This window comes from Lissotriton helveticus, chromosome 2_1, assembly GCF_964261635.1.
Source record: "Lissotriton helveticus chromosome 2_1, aLisHel1.1, whole genome shotgun sequence".
In the NCBI taxonomy this organism is placed as follows: Eukaryota; Metazoa; Chordata; class Amphibia; order Caudata; family Salamandridae; genus Lissotriton; species Lissotriton helveticus.
In genome coordinates this window covers 1,144,973,900-1,144,996,961 of record NC_136059.1, presented here as the reverse complement: position 1 = coordinate 1,144,996,961, position 23,062 = coordinate 1,144,973,900, and the positions used below count along the sequence as shown (strand labels likewise).

The following is a 23,062-nucleotide window of genomic DNA, read 5'->3' as shown; positions in this document are numbered from 1 at the left end:
TGGACTGAGAATGCTTCTCTTTAGGAAGTGACTGTCTATTACTCTCCCATTTCTTTTTAGTAGTAGTTAGATTGTTTTCGATAAAAACTTTTTCAGGATTTTCTGTTAATTCTGGTTTTACAGGTTTCCCTCCCAAACTATCTCTTCCTAGTTCTACATAGGATTTTTCAGCAATTCTGGGAAGTTCATACGGTTGCTCAGTAATATACAGTTCTTTTAATTTTTGGCGGATTGCCACCGATGCGGCTTCACCTTTATTGTTAGCTAATAGAATAGCCGAGACCTGTTTGAAATCTTTGAGTAATTTCATATCAAGATTCAAAGCTGGTTCTAGACCGTATTCATTTTGAATCTGTCTCAGAACGTCTGGTATCACCGCCATAGACTGCACCCCTTGTGTTTTTGTGTAGATTGAAGCAAACACTGTACCCCAAGTGTCACAGTCCTCCACGTGTGGTGCAATCCCCATTGGTAAACAGATTGTTAGAATCCTGTGTTTCTCATGAGGTGTACTATCAGGAAATACTGCCTCTATTTGAGTAATTTTCTGGGCTAACCAGAATGGAATTTGTTCCCTTTTTGCGGGCAATTTACCGATGACTGACTGTATAGTCTGTGGTGTGATTTTGTTTGTGTTTCCCTGATTAGGGGTGTGCTGTGGAATTCTTATAGCAGGTTGGACTGTCAGAGTCTGCATGACAAAGTCAAAGTCAAAAAGTTTTTATTTGCTTTGGTACTCCACTGAGGACCACAAATTTAAAAAACAGTTTACAAGTAAGCATAATCATTAATATAATACTAAAAAAGATTTCAAGAATTTGTAAAAATTATAGCAAACCCATTCATTAGTCGGATATTTACATAATTGTACTAAGCCGTTTACTGTAGTAATATTGTATTTCTGATAAAGAGGTTCAAGATATCTTTTACGCGCTTTAACAACAGTTGCATGTGGACATACAAATATGATATGCACAATATCTTGATCACCACCTAAACAGAAGCTACAGATAGAGGAATCACCTAGTGACCATTTTGATATGTAGGCGGAAACAGGTAAAATGCCTAAGCGCAACATAGCAATAGATCTTCTTGCACCATGGGTTAGACAGAACCCTAGATACGGTCTTTTTTGCTTATATTCCAGCGACTCCATGTAAATTTTGTATGTAGATAACTTACTACAATGCATAAAGTCAAGGTCATAACTTAGCCTCGGAGTAAAGATAACTTACTACAATGCATAAAGTCAAGGTCATAACTTAGCCTCGGGAGTCTGCATGACATATTGTACCAATTGTCTATGTATTTTAATTAATTGTTTTATCTGAGCTAACAGTTCTGGACCTGTCATTTGTTCTATGGCAGGATGTTGTGTATAGCTGGCTAGTACCGGCCATGTTGCTCCTGGTCTACCTAGTGGACCGAGCCTGGTAATGTGATTTTGATGTTGTAGGGTGCCTTTAAACCAGAGCTGATGCTCTTGGTAAGTTAGTGGAATTTCAACGTCCTTAAAAGGAGCGTATTCTGCTGGAGGTTCCTCCATCTTGTAAAAGTGGAACACATGTGTTGTTGGATTTGCTTGTGGAAAGATAATCCATGAATAGAATACCTCTGTCTGCCGATATTCATGTGCCTCTATGACAAATATGACTCTACCATCTCTTGGTGATAGGCCATTTTCGATAAGCTTTATAGCTATGGCTTTCCGCACATTTTCCGAGATGTTTAATAGCATCCACGTCCTCTTCATTGAACCCTGTTGTGTCAAAACCTGGTCGAGCTGCTGCTGCAGCTCCACCGCTTCGTTTTCAGTCATTTTGTTGACTGAAACTTTGCAGAGCAAGTTTCAAGGAAATAAAGATAAGGTGCACAATATTTTGGAACACTGTATCCTTCAACGTTGAACAAAACCAAAACTAATAGATAGGATTTTTCGTCCTACTCAGTTTATGGGGGATATTTTATGCTTTAACCCACTCCAGAAGTCTATTGGAGTATTTATGGGAAAAAGTGGTCTCTGTGAAAAGCACAACTGAGTTACTCTAGTATCTAGCGTTAAATTAGTGCCTTACCAAACGTTGGGCGCCATGTAGTGTAGTTCCTATATTCCCAATAGGCTCTGCGCATTGGAATAATATATCCTATAGGTTAGACGTAGGACTGAGGTCTCTATCGGATATATTAGACTTAATTGTGAATGCCAGCTAGATCAGAGGTCACTAGAAACTTTGTCGAATTCACAAGAAGGGATTCGTTTCTGACAACCGCATAAACATGACAACTTTGTTTCGCCAAGATAAAACTGATCATCAGAGTCGTGGAAACAATAGATAGCTATTTTACTCAGTCAATCGTGCATGCTTAGTTTCACCAGAGGTGCAAAGAAATAGAGAGACGGGCGTTTTCAATAAAAGTATTTATTGAACAGTCTTCTTTCTCAAGCATAAGAAATAAACTGCTACAATTGTAAAACTGGTTGTGAAATATAATGCATACTGTATAAAGAGTAGAATAAAATAATACTGTAAGAGCATTGTATGGTTCCTAAACCATAGATAAATACATACATAAATAACAGAGGCTAAAAGTACTCAACTGGTGCTTCTAAAATACGCCTACCCTGACGTACCTAACCTAAGCTTGGTATGAGGGAAAAAGTAAGTGAGGTGTAGCATAAATGTAGTATTCTTTTGCCAAGAATCTGTCCAAGATTTCTCTTAGGGTCTAATCAGCTCCGTACCCTAGTTTGGAATGACGAAGGTCAGGCTCAGGACTCGATTTCCCAACAATGAGCAAGGGTAGCTTGGAAAGACTGGAGCTGGATTTCTCGACAGGCGAAAAGACAGCGTCTTTCTCAGTGCGTCTGCTGGAGGGTCGGCTTCCTTCGGCACTTGCAGTAGCAGGGTGCGTTGGGCAAGTAGATAGTCGAACTGCTCCAAACCACCGTGTGTTTGCTAAGGCAAGTGTGGGCATATTTATACCTTGAAGTTACCGGGTTTGACGTAAAGGTGGACATAATAACGTCATTAAAGACTCTCAGTTGTTTAAAAACTCCTTGAGTTCTTGGACATGTCATTTCTCGAGCAAGGGAAAATCCCTAGCTGCTGAAGCCGAGTTTTCCAAGAAATCATTGTAGATTTTTGGAACTAGTGAAAATATGCCCTGCCGTATTTGGACGGACTGAGCTATGACTAAATATGGTTATGATTCTTATGCCTATATAAGGACATAGTGATTTATACCTATATAAGGGCATGAATCGGGAAATTTACAATAGAGTCCTAAAATGGTTCACAACACCCACTCCACTGTGTGAAAAATAAGCCAGGGCCCCACCAAAGTGACCTGCACTACACATGTAGACCTTACGCGCCAGAGGCTTCAACTCTCTATATGGTTTCAATGTTTCCTGTAGCCTTTGATGTGTGAACTGCTACCTTCACAATGACCACAGTCTCCATCGTGCTCTTCTCTACTGCTGAAATCTCCCGATTTCACCTCTTCCCCTGTGACAAGAGTCATAACAACAGAGCCCAAAAGTGATCAGCGGGTTTAAGGTAGTGCACAGCAAAGATGACAGTAATAGCTCCTGTTTGGCCTGGTTTTTGGTGGAACCCAGATGTCCTCCAACTATCAATTTAGCCTCAGTAAAAACTTCTGTGCAGGCTGAAATCTTTCATTAGCCAGTCGGGTAAAGGGCAGGAGCTCAGCATTCTAAGGCTGAACTTGAACTCTTTTTTTCCTTAATATTTGCAGTCTGATCACATAAATCGTCCAGAGGACAGAGTGAACCATTTTAACATGAGTGAAGTACCTTTTCAAATGATGATCTTGTTCAATTAAGTGGAAGAGATGCCTGGAGAAGCAGGTGGATCTGAAAAGTTGCAAAGAAGAAAGGTAAGGTCTTATCTAATAAAATACAGTTCACACAAATGGCTCCATTCTGACTTTTGGCGGTGCTGGGGCCAAGAGTTGCTGCCACCTGCCTGCCAGATTACACGTTTTTTGTAGACTGGCGGGTGGCAGCGTGGCAGTTCCCTCTGTAGTGCCTTTGAAAAAGGCACCACAATGGGAACTCCTCACAATGTTCCTTGCACGGTATGGACTGAAAAGTCCATGCCATGTAGGAACTTGTGTGCATACACACGCAGGACACATGTTGTGCCCCTCTGTGTGCATACACTGTGCGTAGAGGCACAAGAGGTCCCAGTAGGGCCCCTTTGTTTCCTCTCTCTGCCAGGGTTTTCATGGTGTTGGAGCCGCCATAAAAACCCTGGCGGATATGAAACTCGTAATATGCTTGGTGGGATCACAGCGGTTCTGTCATGCATATTGCAGCCTCTGACCGACGCACCACTTCCAGGGAATTATGGTTCCCTGGAAGCGTCAGCGGTCCCAGGGTGGTCCGACTGCCAAACTCGTAATGGGGCGGTCAGACCACCGGTGCAGTGGTAGCTGGACTGCCACAGCTATGCCACCATGAGTCTGGTGGTTCTTGGAACTCTAGACTCGTAATTTGCCCCAAAGTGATTGCAAATTGTGCACTGAATTTTTGCAACAATTCTTTAATTAGCAATGCGCATTATATACTATTAGGTTTCATCACAAATAAGTCTATCACAGAGTTACAGAATGACCTGCCAACTGAATATTTTATTCACAACCCCCGTTGATTGGTTGAAAATAATAGATGATGGCCTGCAAAGAATAGCAGACCATCATCCTTGTTTTTGCCTTCCCAAACATCATTTTGTAAAGCAGCCCCTGTTCCCTCAAGGTGTCAATGTTGCTTTAAAAACAAATACTGTTTGCATAAACACTTGTGGGAACATTTAGTGGTCCCCTGGACCACTGCCTCCTCCCCGTAAGCTTGCCTGCCATGGTTCCTTAAAGGAAAGCTGTCCAAAGGAGCCAGCTTCCCCTTAGTGGATCAGTTACCACCACCTTTGAGGAGCCGGTAACTATTCAACGGTTTGCAACCGCAGCTGTTGCCACAAACAATGGATTGATACTATACCAAAAGGTAAGCAGAAGGGGTTCCCCTTTCAATCTTTTCCCTAATTGAGATTAAGTATGAGTCAGTACATTTATTTTGCAAGTTGGAAATGCTTATCCAACTTGCAAGATTGTTTAATACAAACCAAAAAGGCATTTTGCGGTCACAAACCGTGGGATTTTGTGAATCACAGGTTTTACAACTACAAAACGGCTTGGTGCTTTAAGTCCTTCTTGCTTGCCTTCATTATTCGCAAAATCAGGCTCAGAGATCTCCTCTATTTAGGCAAGACACATTTGGCTAATATTACTGTTTATAAGAAATATTCTTCACAGGCATCTTCCTGTGATTAAAGATTTACTGTTTAGAAAATCCTAGAACGGTTTTCCCTAGTTTAGAACATATCTTCTTTTTGGGATGCCTATAATGGGTCCCATTTTGAGAAAGTGCACAAGGCAGACCTACATAATCTTTTCTGTAATATCCTAAATCTCCAGCTAGAAGAATGATGAGCATCAGCCTTTTTGCACCAGTTAACCAGTATTCGATTCCAATAAGTTTATGCTTTGGACTTACACTTCTTTTCTTTCCGACGACCTTTTATGCTTACAATTAACTGAACAATCTCATTAGCATCTTTCTTTCCGAACTCTTCAATGTCAGTGGAAAGCCTTAAATATTTACAGGTCCCTAGAGTATTATTTAGAGAAAAACAAGAAACTATGCAGGGCCAAGAAGCTACTGCTGCAGGGGTGGCTGTTTCTAGTTTCCTGCAATACCACCTACCTCCAAATCAACAACAGACCTTGCTAGGTAAACCAAGGGATCTCTCCATCAGTAGAAAAGCAGTAACTGCTGCTCTTAGGAAAGTCGCAAGTCCAGAAAGTCACAGAGCTGCCAACTGGAGATCAGTCCATAAATGTTCTAAGCATTACTACATAGACGTGGACTCTGACACAGATACACTGCCTCTGATGTAGAAATGAAAAATGTAGCAAGTCAGAATTTGAAACAATGAACGTGTGAACTAATAGGATTTGAATTTGTAAAATAAGACATTGCAACTAGTGATTCGAATCCTGCCACGTAATGACCCCCACATCAATTCCATTGTGGCAAGCAAGAAGACAAGGGATGAAGGAAACTCGGCAACAAAGAGCAGGTGGAGTGTCACTTAGAATGTGAAGTTGTTTGTCTTAAACTCTGAGGCTACCAAAAAGCAGATATGGCATTCAATCTGCCAGAGAATAAAGTAATTTGGAGTTATAACCCGCACAATGAACTTTTGACAGAATTCAAAAGAGGCATGATCTCTGATCACCTGCAAAGAAAAGACAGGCAGGAGGATGCTGCAATAGGTGGAGTACCCAAAACGCCTCCATGCAGGAACTCAAGAGTACCTTCGAGGCTAAGGAGATAACTGGAATGAGTAATGTAGATATATTTTCTCTTGCACCCGCTGTGCTAAACTTGTAACAGTCTAACACATACGGGGCCATATGTAGGTAATTTGTGTTTTTGCGATTCTCAAATTGCAATTTTTAGAGAATCGCAATTAGAGAATCGCAAAACGCAATGTAGGTAGGATTAGCAACATTTTTTGCGAATCCCACCTATTCTTTATTTGCGAATCGCAAATTGAAATTCGCAATTAAGGAATACCTTCTCATTCATTCCTATGGGCTAGAAGGCCCATAGGAATGAATGGGAAGACATTCTCAATTTGCGATTCTCAATTAGAGAATCGCAAATTGAGAATGCAATTTCAAGGGTGCAAGGGTGTCAACAGGAAATAAACATGTGTGCACATGTGGCGCACATACATGCGCTAAGGGCATTTATGTGTGCCACATGGCATTTTGAAAAATGCAAAAAAAATGCATTTTCCAAAGAAATCTCAAATTATCACCAACCTCAAGCCAAAATTCGCACAACTTGGGTGCTTCCTACATTGCATTTAAGGAATTGCAATTTGTGATTCCTTAAATGCAAATACAAAATAGGGAATCGCAAATTTTGCGATTCCTTATTTTGCATGTGGGTTTTTGTGTGCTACATAGCACACTGCCCAAATTGCGATCACAAATGCTGAAATTCTGTGAATTTCAGCAGTTGCTTTCACAATTAGGCTTCCTGCATATGGCCTACAGTGAGGTAGATAGTGGGGCATGATAGACTACACCTCACATGAAAATTCACTTATGAATGAAGTACCTCCCACAAAGCCCCACAACAACCATGCACCAAGTCATGCCATGTCAGTCACGCACAGTACACTAGGGTATACGTAGTCCATGAAATATTCACCCTGCCCACCTACGTATTGATGTTCCAATGCATGTGCTACTGAATAGCATACCCTCGCACTCGCACCCGCCGAACACCTGCACTTCCAGATCCACGTCAACCCCAAGACCACCCTCATCTACAGACCCCCGGGACCACGCACAAAATTCAGCAACGACATCGCCGACTTCATCAGCCCACACGCCCTCCTCTCCGCCGACTACATCCTCCTCGGGGACCTCAACTTCCACCTGGAGAACAACAACGACAACAACACCTCCACCCTGCTGGACAACCTCACCAACCTCGGACTCAAGCAACTGGTCAACACCCCCACCCACTACGCCGGACACACACTCGACCCGGTCTTCTCTTCCAGCAAGGACATCGCCTTCAGCCACGCCACGGGACTCCACTGGACGGACCACAGCTGCATCCACTTCAGATTCAGAAGGACCACGTTCCACCACCACCAGCAACAGGTTCCCCGCAGAAGCTGGAACAAGATCACTGCAGACCAGCTCGCTACTTCCCTGAGCAAGAACCCTCCCACCAGCACAACAAACCCCAGCCAACCAGCCACCAACCTCACGAAATGGATCAGCGACTGCGCAGACGACCTCGCCCCCCTGAAGACCCCGCCGAGCAGACCCAGCAGCAAGAAAGCCCCATGGTTTAACGACGAACTCAAGAGCTCCAAGAAGAACTGCAGAGCACTCGAGAAAACCTGGCGCAGAGACCCAACACCGGACAACATGACTGCCCTCAAGCTCGCTACCCGAAAACACCACCAACTGATCCACGCCACCAAGAAAACCGCATTCAAGGAACGACTGGACAACAACGCACACAACAGCAAGGAACTCTTCAACATCGTGAAAGAGCTCTCCAACCCCAACGCCGGAAACAACGACATCACCCCTTCGCAGGACCTCTGCAACTCCCTCGCCTCCTACTTCCACAACAAGATCGCGGACATACACAACAGCTTCAGCACTCAACCAACGCAAGCCACAACCAAACCACCGCCCCCCACAACCACCCTCCGCGCCTGGACCCCGATCTGCACTGAAGACACCGTCCGCACGATGAATTCCATCCACTCCGGATCTCCGACAGACCCCTGCCCTCACCACGTCTACAACAAGGCCGACGCTGTCATCGCACCCCACCTGCGGGACATCACAACACCTCCTTCGACACCGCCACCTTCCCGGAGAGCTGGAAGCACGCCGAACTCAGCGCTCTACTCAAGAAACCATCAGCCGACCCCACCGACCTCAAGAACTACCGCCCCATCTCGCTGCTCCCATTTCCGGCAAAAGTCATCGAGAAGACCGTCAACAAGCAACTGGCCGCCTTCCTCGAGACGAACGATTCCCTCGACCTCTCGCAGTCTGGCTTCCGGGCCAACCACAGCACCGAGACCGCCCTGATCGCAGCGACCGATGACATCCGAGCCCTGCTCGACAACGGAGAAACAGCGGCCCTCATCCTCCTGGACCTCTCCGCGGCCTTCGACACTGTCTGCCACCGTACCCTAGTACAGCGCCTGAGCAACGTCGGAATCCAGGAGAAGGCACTGGAGTGGATCATCTCCTTCCTCGCCGGAAGGACACAGAGAGTCCGCCTCCCCCCGTTCAGATCGGAGGCCACCGAAGTCATCTGCGGCGTTCCTCAAGGCTCCTCGCTCAGCCCAACACTCTTCAACGTCTACATGAGCCCCCTCGCAGCCATCGCACGCCAGCACAACCTCAACATCATCTCCTACGCCGACAACACCCAGCTGATCCTCTCCCTCACCAACGACCCCGCCACCGCCAGAGCCAACCTGCACGAAGGGATGACAGACGTAGCCAAATGGATGTCGAACAGCCGCCTGAAACTGAACTCGGACAAGACGGAAGTCCTCATCCTGGGATCATCTCCCTCCGCCTGGGACGACTCCTGGTGGGCCCCCGCCCTGGGCAGCGCACCCAAACCCACAGACCACGCACGCAACCTGGGCTTCATCCTGGACTCCTCCCTCTCCATGACCAGACAAGTCAACGCCGTCTCCTCGTCGTGCTTCAACATCCTACGCATGCTACGTAAGATCTTCCGATGGATCCCCACGGGACCAGGAAAACGGTCACCCAGGCCCTCGTCACCAGCCGTCTGGACTACGGCAACTCCCTCTACATCGGAATCACCGCCAAACTCCAGAAGAGACTCCAGCGGGTCCAGAACACCTCAGCACGACTCATCCTGGACATCCCCCGCCGCAGCCACATCTCCGGACACCTGAGAGACCTGCACTGGCTCCCGGTCAACAAGAGAATCACCTTCCGGCTCCTCACCCACGCACACAAAGCCCTACACAACCAAGGCCCAGGATACCTCAACAGCCGCCTCAACTTCTACGCTCCCAAACGCCAGCTTCGATCGACCAGCCACGCCCTCGCCGCCGTCCCCCGCATCCGAAGAGCCACCACAGGAGGAAGGTCCTTCTCCTACCTGGCAGCCAAAACTTGGAACTCCCTTCCGACCCACCTCCGCCTGACCCAAGACCACCTCGCCTTCAGGAAGCAGCTCAAGACCTGGCTGTTCGAGCAGTAGCGGACCCCCTCCCCCCAGCGCCTTGAGACCCTCCGGGTGAGTAGTGCGCTATATAAATGCTTGATTGATTGATTGATTGAATGCATAGTAAATGCCACTCATAATCTACAAACCTGAAAAGTCCAAGAAGGGACCCATGTACACCAGGTAGATAAAGGATGACAACCCAATAACATGGGCCAGTAGGCATGCTAGAAGAAAAGGTGAAACACATCCTTACGTGTTCCTCAGCCTGTCCAGGGACCAACATCACCAACACTTGTGTCATCCAAAGCAGTAGTCAGCTACAACTTCTCTGTCCGCAGAAAGAAGCTGTGAACTGGGTGTTGGTAAACACAGCAACCAATGCAAGGGCAAGCCAGTGCCAACAGGAGAGGGCAAACACTAATGGCATCTGATGAAAGTGATGTTACACCTTCAGCAACAAACTGTAGGGTCCCGGGGAGGGCAACGCAGCAAGAGGAGTAAAAAACAGCCGCGACCCATCACAGTTTTGAGTTGGATGGTGGATGAGTTGAACATGAGTGTAACAAATGGCTTTGAAGGATTAACATGTAAGCCCTTATTACAATTTATGCAGAATAGGGTGAGGCATTTACTACTCTGCATATTTGGCCTTTTTAACAGATATTTTTCCCCACATTAAATTCTGCACATTTGGCATGCCGGAACCTACCTCTATCGGTGAAACTGTGAGGGTGTGATAGTTATCAAGCAATTCATAATTCTGGTCCCTGTGCAAACGTTTGCACAGGGATCATAATTTAGCCCTGCACTTGTAATGTGGGTCTTAGTGTGACAGTAATGTGTTAGCCAGGCGCTGCGCTGTGCTGGAGGACTCTGTGACATCCTGTGGTTGTACACTCTACTCTGGTACTGTCCCCAAACTTTTGGGAGAGCTGTGAACAACTACCCAGTACCACAGCCACTGGATGCAGTGTGTGCTTCCAGATGGAGGTGGAGCAGTAAAATGGGGATGTGTCTGGGGGCAGATGATACAGATGATACATGCTCTTAAGGAACACCAAACCTCAATTTATGTTACTTAGACAGCTCTTATTTATTTTATTTTTTATTTATTTTAAAGGTTGTATATAGTGCTGGCTAGACCCGGAGGTAGCAGAGCGCTTTACATGAGTATCAGACCACAGTTGCAGGTTACATTGTTACAAAGGTTACACAGTTATTAGAGCCTGGCAACATAGTTACATGTAAGGTTGAGACAAACAAAAAGGACATATACGTAAGGGAAAAAGCTGGCAAGGGGAGAGATTCAGGGGAGGGGGAGTAGGAGCAGGAGCAAGAGAAGTAGACAGAGAATGAAGGAGGGAAAGAGGAGGGAAGGGTGAGAGACACAGCATGGAAAGAGGAGGGGGAGGGTGACAGGGACACAAACCGGTAGACGAGTCAAAGCTGCGTCCAAAGTCCAGTAAGCTGTGATCCCAGCGTAAGTGGTATCATTTCCCCATCTCTGTTGCGAGAGGCTCCCTATACGCAGTGGACTCTCTCAGAAGGGTCTCTGAGACTCCAAGGCCTAAATACTGGTTCCTTCCCAAAAAAGGGGAGAGGGAGTGCTTTGGCAAGGGGTGCCATACCATACCTCAGCTGTGAGTGGCTCCCTTGGCGCTGTGGACTCGCTCGGTGGGTTCGCTGAGACTCCAGAGTATAAATATTGGCTCTCTCCCCAGCAAAGGGAGAAGGAGTGCTTAGTCAAAGGGCACAAAAGGACAGGGGGCTAGGCGGTGTAGCAGGCAAGGGGAGAGATTCAGGAGAGAGGGGATAGGAGCAAAGGAAGTAGACAAAGAAAAAAAGGAGTACTAAATGGGAACAGACAGCATCAGTTTGGGGGAAGACTGTTTTCTCTCTGTGGCCATGAGTTTGCCCCATCTCTAAGGTAAAAGCCTAACACAGGCCATTCCAGAAACGTTGCCCTCCAGGACATGAAGCACACAGTTTGTAATTCGAATTATTTTTCACAATTCACAGAAGTTTATAGTATACTGCACATCAGCAATCCAGATGTTCTTGGGTGCAGAGGAGGATATATAAGAAAAAAGGGAATGGCCCAACTATCCAAGGGACAGGGTACCACCAAATGTTAAAAGAAAGTTATCCCTTGGGTTCATCCAATGATCACAATAATTCATTATTCAAATCAGATTGTTTTTAATGTTTTTTAATTGATACTTGATTTAAATAAATGTACACTTTGTGATAAATAGTAATTCCAGGTTCCTTTATGATTGAGGTGTGTTTGTATTGATAACCATTGTACTCTTGTATGGTACCATTCAGGACCATAGAGTGGAGTGTGTAGGAATGATTGTGATAATTGGATAACCCCAAGGGATAACTTTCTTTTAACATGCAGAGGATGATACTCAGAACTAACAGTGTTTAACACAGTCATCATCCAGGAGAGATAGTTCAGAATCATTAGGCTGAGGGAGAAGATCATGAACCCAATGAAGGCCAAAGCAGCCATAGGTTCTCCAGGAACAAGACGTGGTAAGTGTGGGTGGAACGTGACGTGGTACAAAATGATACCAGTAGGCCACAGCCATCAGGAAGCAGGGTGCAGAGTGGAAGCAACTGCACCTTTGAGGGCTTTCCCATCTTCCAACTCGCCCCCAGGTCAGGAGTGGTGAGAAGAGGGGTGGATGGAACAGTTTCAAAGTCTGCAGATCGTCCCCACTGCAAAGGCATTAATTCCACAGGAGGCCATTAGACACACAGACGTAGTGTGAATCGCTGATTTGGCTGGTTTGGATCCCACTAGCATGATGGAGCAAGATCTGCGAGGGACTAACACACAGGTAAGAACTGAACACCACATGTGTAAGTCGCCATCTTGTGATCAGTCTGCACTCGGTTGCGTTTGCCAGCACAGATCATAGATGAGTCACTGGGCAGTTGCAGATTGTAGTAGTCGACGTTACACTTATAACAGAGCAGTACCCTCCAACACAGAGCGCAGGAAAGTTGGTGCACTGCTTTACACAGAGCACATATTGCGGCAAGAAAAGAACAGACGCGACAGGATTGTGGAAATTAACCGCCACCATTTTAGAGTCAGGCAGGGACAGGCAGTGCCGAACACCGTGGATGAAAGTGACAAGCACCGGACCAAACTCCCCCCCCCCCCCAAAAAAAACAAGGTGTACCTTGAGCAGAGGGGTGTGAACTGCTTCCCTCATAAGCAGCAGCCGCCCGGTAAAGGCAATAGAAGTACTCATAGGCTGGCGGTGCGCCCGCCATTTTGAAGCCGATGCCGGCCATCCCTTCTCTTCAAGGGATTTCACAAAGTGAACAAAAAATGTCTTCAATCATCACTGCACAGTAACTGAATTGTAGGCGCTGCTATTAGAAAACACACAATATGTGTTAAACAATATCTAAATCTGTAAATATGAATCTCCTCTGCTGTGGGATGCAGGCTCCAGCTTTATTAATGGTTTAGTGGTGTGAAGAACAGCAGAGGGCACAAAAAGTCACCTTGGGGACATTGTTGCCACTGGCACAGTGGTCCCAAGTGAGAGGCCAAGAGCGGGCAGAGTACAAAGAAGATAGACTGAAGCAATGTTGCACCAGAGTTGTTGTATTCTTTCGTTTTCATAAATATCTGTAATATAATAGTACGCACAGCCAATGTATACAATGAGTGCAGTTAATACATTTATGGGTAGCTGCATCATTGTTGCCGTTTGCGATTCCTACATTGCGAAAATTAAGGAATCGCAATTTAGAAATCATAAACGGCAATGCATGAACAAATCGCATTTATTTTTGCGATTCGGTATTTTTTCCTTAATTGCGATTCACAATTTGCGAATCGCAATTAAGGAAAAGCCTTCCCATTGATTCCTATGGGCCAAGAGGCCCATAGGAATGAATGGGAAGGCAATCACATTTTGCGAATTTCAAATTGCGATTCGCAAAATGTGAATGCAATTTCAAGGGTGCAGGGGGGGTCCAAAGAACCCCTCCCTGCACCCCTGAAATGTAACTGTAAATGCAATTTACACACACACATGCCCCAAGGGCATATGTGTGTGTAAATTTAAACTTCCAAAAATGCAATTTGTGCATATTTTATAGTTTTCTGTAAATTAGCATGAAGTTCAATTTCATGCTATTTTACCCCTTCCAAATTGCGAATTCGCAATTCAAAAATTATCATGCATTGCATTTAAGAAATCTCAAATTGTGATTTCTTAAATGCAATCGCAATTTTAGAAATCACAACATGGTTGCGATTCCTAAAATTGCAAAATGCATGATGCATTCCAAATTAGTCAATTGCATTCGCAAACGGCCGAAAATTGCGATTCGCACAGTTTGCGAATGCAATTCTGTTTGATGCATCTAGGCATTACTGTGTTATCTTTCAATATAAATAAACTAGCTCTGGTTATGAGCAAGTCTTTGCTAATGTGACTGACCTCAGAACTATTTGTTTCTAGGGTCTACCCTGCATGCTCTATCTATCATCAGCACCTCTCACAGCATCTTTGCCTGGAAGTGGTGGCCAATGATGGGTGGGGCTCATCATCATCACTTGAGTCGTCATACATATGTTGAAGTTGAAGACCCCATCTGATGGTTATCATTGCACATGCAGCTATATTTTGACAAGTACAAGTTATACACAGAGGCACTGCCACTTTCACGTAGGCAGCAAAATCTGCCTTTCAGAATGCTACATGTGGGTTCCACCCATTACCTGCTATAACTTAGTATGGTGTTGTAAGTTGTAACTCCAATTTTCTGGTGATACTTTCTGTGGTAAGTATCCTGACTGGTGGACATACCTCTTATTCACTGTTACCTGCAACATAGATAAATTAGTTTACGAAGGTGCTAGGCATGCAGCAAGAAGCATATTGAAAGTGTAGTGGTAGTAACTTATCTAACAACCACCTATCTTCTACCCCTTTTCTAACAAGACTAATTGTCCCTGACTGCTGCCCTGTGGTTACATCTATTTCATTCCCCCTTCCGGTCCTGTTAGTGTTAGCTGCTGCGGCATATCTCAGTGCATCCTCTAGTACTGTGGCAGTGGCTACTTAAACTGCAGAGTAGAAGCATTACATAGTGTGCCTACTTTTGTACGGAAATTGTGTTTAACTGGGAGTTATTCTATGTGTGTCCTGAAGAAGGTGATGGTCGTATTATAGTACCCACCGAAACGCGTCGATGCTTTGATAAGGAAGACTCACTACAAATCTATGTGGACATGTGTTATTGAGGATGTAACATGATGTAATATGATAAAGAAATCTCTCATAACTCAGGAAAAATTGTATTTTGATCCATACAAGATTTAGTGGTCTCTTCTATGATAAGGAATCATTTTCCTACGTGTTCTCCCAAATATACACTGTTGTTTCAGCAAGATATGTGTGGGGTGTTTTAAATAGTATACTATATATTCTTTCGGTATTTTTTAAGAGTTAGCATAAAACAATTTTTAAAGTGATTGTGAATTTTGACATCTGTTTTTAATATGAAATCTGTATATTGTGTCGTATATACCTTTATTCAATAAATGTGTACTGTTTATTTGATTGTTTGATCTCGTGGTTCCTAAATTTATTGTTTACATATTTGTGACAAGGAGGGTTTTCCACTGAAAGCGTGGTATTTCTGTATGTATGTTTTCCCAAAGTTTTTTTTTACGACTAAGTCTAATCTGGTACCCTTCTCCTTTGGTGTTTGGGTCCCTCTCTCTCTTTTTGAGACAAATTGTGATTTATGCTTGTCGCATGTCTCCTCTAAGTGTGCAAATGTTTGACTGTGGCAGTGCTTAATTTGTAAAATAAAAATAAGTGCCAGGGCCCTCAATAGGAGCCCACTGCAACTTGCACTATCCATAGCTCTTGCCAGCGCTGCCAATGGCAGTACCAACACAACTACAAAGTATTACATTCCTACAAGTGTCACAATTCAGACTATTTCAGGACCCCAACGCTATATGAATGGTTGGCGGAAGGTATTAGCCAATTTTAAGATATAGTGGATCAATATACAACTGTTTTTGTACTCATCTGTAAATTAGACAGACAGCGCCACCATGTGGCAGACTGTTTTGAACACCGATGTTGACAATTAAGTGCCGGTGCCAAGCACAGGAAACCACTGGCTCAAATTAGGCACTGGATTGTTATCTCCAGACCAGATGCCACTTAATTTAGATATGCCTATATGGTCCTAGAAGGAGGAACCCTATAGACCCGCGATGTGTTAGAGCTGATTACCATACCATAGCAGCGTCCCCGCAGTCAGGACTCTCTCCCACTTAATCCAGCAAAGCTTTTGGTGCCAAAACCACAACAACGTCATGGTAGAGGGGAAAGTAACTTTTGTTTAACTAACCATTGAATAGGTTAAGTATACCATATATTTCTGAACATACTAGTTTGGAGAAATAGATGTCTCACCATGATCTGCATGAATCCAATCATTATTAGGTATAATGTGGCTGGCCCAATATTATAAATTAATGCGACTCTCCCTAACCCTCCATCGTAAGTGGATGCCATGCACTTCTGAAATTAAATTCATGGGTGCTTTCCAGCCCACAAAAACCCGGTGATTGCCAATTGTAATAACCGGTTGGGCATCACCGCCAGTCGTTGCTAGAGCTTTGAGTTGGCAGTTACCGCAGGCTGTTGCTGCTCTAGTGTAAAATGCAGATCTTGCATTGTTATTTATCGCTGCCGGTCACTGTAGCGTAAAGAGGAGGATTCACTGGAACATTGCATTGGCAATCGTCATGGGTGGTAGAGTCTTGGCGCGAACACACCGGCATGTGGTAGTGTAGAGCCCAAAACTTTAGGATTTCTCTCTTTCTTTCAGAGGAGTGTACTCTGATACCAACCAAGGGTCCATGACCTGGGGACGCACCTGTTGGGGATCAGGGACTCAGGTTGGCAGAGGCCAGCAGGGCTCAGCCAAGTCCATTTCAGGGCCAGGTCGGTCCAGTTGCAACAGATCAGCTGGCTAGTAGCAGGAATGCCTCTGGAGCTTCTTCCTTGTACTCGTAACTCAGAACAGGAGATTAGTCAACTGACCCTTGGATTTACACTGGTCTTCCTGGGAACAAGGAGATGGTTCTCTCTCCTTCAAGCAGCAAGACAGGCCTCAAGCACCAGAGCCCCTTCTGTAGGGGAAACATCCTTTACATCACGGTGACTACACCGCGATGCATTTAGAACGCTGCCATTACAACGCAAGCGTTACATCAACTTGCACTGGAGGGCACTATAACCTAAGGAATAGTAAGATTTACTATTCCAATTCTTTCCGTACTGTACGTAGACTGGTGTTGGAATAGTAAATCTTACTACTCCTAAGTCCAGAACCGTCCAGCGCATGTCGTTGTAACGACTTGGGTTGTAAAAACTGCGATGTTACATACCCCGATCATTTTGATCGCGTTGTAATATCACATATTCTTCTGTAGGAAAAGGCAAGCCTCAAGCAGCACAGCAGTCTACTGATAGCAGTAGCGCAGTCCTCTGTGAAACAAGGCAGACCTCTAACAGCAGGGCAGTCCTTCTGAATACTTCCAAAGGTTCAGGAGTGTACTGAAGAGTTGGTCTGTCCAACATTTATACCTGGTGCCAGCTTTTGAAGTGAAAAATCTTCTAGCCTTCCTCCCACATCTGTTTCTGGAATTTCCTTACTCCCATGCAGAGGCTTCAAGGGGTCTAGGGACAATGGACTGAGATCGAGTTATTTGTGAGTGTGATGAGGCAGCCCTTTTGATTCGTAAGTGTGGTAGAGAACAGCTCTATCCTTCACTCTCTGGCAGGATTGCCCATCCACCAGCACCTAGTCCCCTTTTAACTCATTGTCTGGCAAGAATACACTAAACTTACAAAAACATAAAATGTAAGAAAATTAGTCTCCTCCTTTTCTGTGACATTGGACAGAGTACTCAGTTAAAAAACAGAAAGCTCTGTATGTAGGCCGGGGATACCCATGTGTTGTCAGTTCGGAATATACAAAAGCCAACTGCCAACCACACCTAGTCATGTGACCCAGGACACAGGCTGCATGGACCAAATGGCTTAGACAAGAAAATGCCAATTTTCTAAAAGTGGCTTTGTCAGAATTGAGACTTAAAATCCGGCTTTACCATTAAAGAGGGTCTTATATTACAATTTGTTTGAGTGTGAACATGATATTTCTACCTGCTCCCAATCAAGAGTTATTGCTTATTTATTTTAATAGGGTAACCCAATGTTATCCTATGGAAGAGGTAGGCCTCACAGTACTTAAAACCACATGTTTAAGAGTTTTTCACTACCAGAAAATGTAAAACTTAAAAGTACATGTACTACTTTTTAAATACACTATGGGCAGTTTAGGGTCTACCTTAGGAGTGACTTATATGTATTAAAAAGGAAGGATTTGACCTGGCAAAAGGTGCATTTTGCCAGGTTGAATTAAAAATTTGAAAGTGTAAATGGCTGTAATGCCAGGCCTGAGACATAATATAAAGGCCGACTTAAGTGAGTGGCCCAATAAGTGTAGCAGGCCCACTTGTAGCATTTATTTATCAGGTCCTGGGTACATGTTGTACCACTTTACTAGGAATGCATAAGTACTTTAAACGTGTCAATTAGGTGTAGGCCAATCTTACCATGTTTTAATCAATGAGCACAAGCACTTGAGTGCTGGTTAGCAGTGGTAAACAGTCCTAAAGTCAACAAAAGCAAATTTTTACAACAGGAGGTGAATATGCAAACATTTGGGGAAAGACCACCCTAAAGGCTCCCAGGTATACAACTCCTATCATGTTCAGAAGGACTTTGGCCAATATTTTAGTCTCAAGATTATTTAAAGAGGTAGGCCAATACAAACCACATTCGTTCTGAGGGGGTTGTTCCTGGTTTCAAGAACACAGATATTATCTTATCTTGACTGTCACAGGGTATAATTCTGAGATTGTAAGCCTCTTCATACATGGCCAAGAGTGGAGGAGCTAAATGTGATGCCTACCTTTTGAAAACCTAAAGTGCGTAGCCTTTGGAAACCTGGAGTCTTCTTTGGAGGGAGCTTATTAAGCAACTGCAATATCTCTTCTATCCTCAGAGGGGCATCAAGCTTATGGCAGGCTGCATCAGAAAGTCTGTTTAGCAACAGATACTCCACAATCGGATAATTTTGCTCGTGCAAAAGAGGGGTTTAGCGGTGCATAAGGAGTTGCAGTAGTAAGCAAACTCATATGCAATTTGCTGAGTTTCCGTAAAAGCTTGCACTGTAGGGATAGTGAGGCTGGGCACTAGTTTAAGCTCTAGGGCTCTGTTAACCTGCCAATATAAAAGCTTACCAGCATTGTTACCTAGGGGTCCATTAGGATCTCGGGCGGATCACCACCGCCCACATGGCTGTGGCGATCCGCCCGAGATCCGTCCCCGCCCGACACCCATTTCCCCCCGCCATATTACTATGGTGGGGGGCACCGCGGTGGACTGAAAGACCGACTTGTTGACCGGGTGGAAAAGAGTTTACTATGGTGGCAGTGTCCGTGGCGGTGTCTGTTAGACACTGCCAGCCATATTGCTATGGGTGCGGAAACATGCCATTCCGTGGCGGCAATGCTGCCACGGAAAGGCATGCGGGATTGCTTGCGGGGGCCCGTTGCGGGCCCCCAGGGACACTGGGGGGTGCACATGGTTGCGAGTGGCGGGTGCATCCTAATGGCCCCCACGGGACCCCTGCCCTTATGGCGGGCGGTCCCATTTCACGATAGGATGGCGGGCAGACAAAGTCTGCCCGCCATCCTAATGACCCCCCTAGTTCGTATATTTTATAGTTCATGTGTGCCAGAGTTACTGCATCCAATAACTTCTACCTAAGCCAGAGCCTTAACCATTTGAAAAAGCACAGTAGTGCTTCTTTGGGATTTGGTATCTCCCTCTCTAGCTCCCCAGTGCTTCCACCATTCCCATTTTTGAGTCTAGATGTATACCTAGTAGATGAAGAGAAATGGGACTGACAATGGGAGGGCTCAATGGATATATGGGGATAGTGGAACCATAGCAAAGCCATACTGGAGTCCATGCTTAACATTGTAAAGGGCACAATATGGGCATGGGCTTATCCATTGTCATCACTTCTCCGGTAGAGTTTTGCCATCTCTTCAGTTTGTGGGAAGAGCATCACATGAATTGAAAGAGTAACATGCTAATTAGTTCCTCTGGTAAAGTATGCAGTCTTCTCCATCTGCTACATATCCACTTTATTATTAACCCACCTTTTTTATTTGACTGTGGTGCATAATCAAGTATGTGAAAACCAATAATACACTATGTGAATGCAAATTATTTCAACTAATATTATCTGATTTTTACAGAAGGAAAATCAGCATTTGTGAGCTTACGAATGAACCAGACAAGTCACAGGATCGCAGGTACGCTGATTCTGGTATCACCACAGAACTTCAGCAGAAATTAAATTTGGCAGAAAAAGAAAAGTTGGAAATATCGCAAAAATACAACGAAGAGGTGGGTGCATGTGATGCTAGTTTTGGATGTTTAAGTCTGGCTTGACAGTGCAACTATCTGCATAAGCTGGTGTTACCAATTCTTCAAAATATACATAAATGTTCTTGGACCACAGAGAGTACAGACTGAGAAGTATCTCTCTCCCAACTCATACAATTGGCTGTTTAGTGTATTTCCATGCATCCATGACGCGCTTGCATTGCAATGTAAGAGGGGCTATTTTACATCTAAAAAGTATACTGAATCATTATCATTACGCAATATTTAGTTTTATCTCATAGATGCATTGTAACAGAAAGTCGGAGTTTTTCACTGCAGCGGGCTTTAAAAAACATATATATATTTTAATCAGGACTCAAAATGCAAGGCAAAGATATTGGCTTTGCCACTACTTGTTTTAATATGCAATAGCATGTAGATTCTATGAGATATTTTTAAATCTTGAGGAGTAGCAAGGCTAAATTACTCTACAATTCTTATATATCATTGTGAAAACTGTTGGGGGTTGTAAATAGACGCCTACCATTAATTGCAGAGTTCAAACAATGACAATGGAAATAAAAAACCTTGTTTCATTGGTGTTCTTCTCTGCATGCAAACTGCTCATCACTCATTTACTGTATCGATTAAATGAGAGGTACAGTGCTGCTTGTCATGGCTGCTCATAAGTATAAGCTTTTTTTTCTGTTTAAATCTGAGGTCTAAGAGTTTTCAGAATTTAAACCACTATCTTTCTGCCTTACTCTCTACATTGCAATTGCTTGATAACTTTCTTGCATCATTGATGGTATGAAAAACCTGCTTCAACCCTACTTTCCCTGAACAAAAGACCTTCATTCATATTGCCTGCAGCCTCGGCTGATCACTGATCCATGTGCCCTCTCGGCATTGAAACTCCGGCCTACAGCCACTGTCTGATGACTACCTAACCACAGAAAATTACCCGTTTACTTACTGGTAATATTCATTACTCTGCAGCATAGTCTTCTCCGTCCCAGTCCTAACATATTTGAGGAGCCCCCTCCCTCAGGAGACTGTCAATGTAAGTTAAAGAAAAAGTGTCAGTCCTCCTTCATTATCGAATGACTGTTCCCTTAAATCACCAACTCTTCTCTTCCCTTCTTCTGTATATAACAAGTAACATCAATTCTTTAGGAGGTGCAAACTAGGGAAGGAGGTATGGAAAAGTGGACTGGGACAGGGAGGACTGTGATTCAAGGTAATCAAGATTGTCTGTAAGTAATTGAATCATTATTGATCATCCTTTCCTCCTTGTCTCTGTCCTAATATACATGAAGATAAACCAAGCTCAAAACCTTGTACTGACTCCAGAATCATTCTGAATACATAAATATATTCCTCTATTCATCACAACAAGACCAAAATTCTTGTCAAGATATTGAGAAATATCAAGCTGTTAGCCGGTAGCAAATGTTTGAAGGGTTGACCATGTTGTAGCCCTACAGATCTCCAACAGAAAAGTGCCCCTTGCCTAGAACAGCAGAACCCCTCTCCTTGATTGAGATTCAGAATATTTGATCTGTAAGCCTGAGATATTGCAACCTTCACCCATCTACTCAAAGTAGAGTTTGAAACATTTGTACATTCATTTAGCTGCCCTGAATGAAACAAAGAATTAGTACGCATAAAGGATTTTGTTTTCCCCAAATAAATCAAAAATTTCCTCCTCATATCAAGTGTGGAAGGAGTGTCGGAACCTGAAGGGGAGAGTAGTATTAGAAGGACGATTTCCTGAACAATATGATATTTAGAAAAAATCTTGGGTCCATTTTGACCTCTTCCTTGTCAGGAAAGAGTCTCAAACATGGGTAAGATATCAACAGTGCAGAGAGTTCTCCCAATTTCTAAGCCAATGTAATGTCCTAGAGAAAAGCAACTTTCTCTGATAACCACTGTAATGAAGCCTTCTCCAAAGGCTGAAACACAGCCAATTGGAGCCCTTCAATCACTACTAAAAAATCCCATGTAGAAACTATATTGTGAATTACTGGCCTCTTGAGTCTCAAACTCCGGGGCAGCCGAGTCATTAAAAGAAACATGGCAGACAGTTCCTCAGTTGGGGTCCTGAATGCTTATATTGACTCCCACTGAGCTGTTAGGGTAGCAGGAGCTAACCACTTCAAAAATCCATCTTTTAAGAACTCTAGAATCTGAAAAGCATTAATAGACTCAGGGTTCTCTGACTTCCATACACACCAAGTTCAAAATGACCTCCAATGTTTTTTGTATGATTGTGGAGTACAGGGTTTCCTAGACTCCTGAATATCCTTTGCAACTTGTTTTGAACACCTCAATTGCTCAATGCCTACCGTCTCAATTTCCATGCCATCAGGTTCAACCACCTGAAAACCTAGAATTTGAGGTTGGAAAATAGAAGAGAAGAAGGAACAAGAGGGGAATAGAAGTGCTCTTTGACTGCCATTCTCAGAATGAGGTGAAACCATGGATGTTTTGACCAAAATGGGGCAACTAAAATGATCAGAAGTTTCTCCTCCTGATTTTTCTGAAGGTTCTTTGGGAGGAGGGTTACTGGGGGAAGTGCATTTAGCAACTGGCATGGCCAAGCGATCGATAGGGAGTCTACTACAAAGGCTTAACTTAAGGACACCAGGTCTTGGTGCAAAAATGGGAGCATCACATT

The 23,062-nt window shown here is 44.2% G+C and overlaps 1 protein-coding gene across 1 annotated transcript in view; it reads left to right on the top strand.

The window, feature by feature from the left end:
- Positions 1 to 23,062, top strand: part of CCDC171 (coiled-coil domain containing 171) — a 2,807,212-nt gene that overhangs the window by 75,431 nt on the left and 2,708,719 nt on the right. Inside the window, exon 2 of the mRNA XM_078675985.1 lies at positions 20,250 to 20,400. The gene's annotated coding sequence lies outside the window, so the exon portion shown is untranslated. The remainder of the gene's footprint in view (positions 1 to 20,249; positions 20,401 to 23,062) is intronic.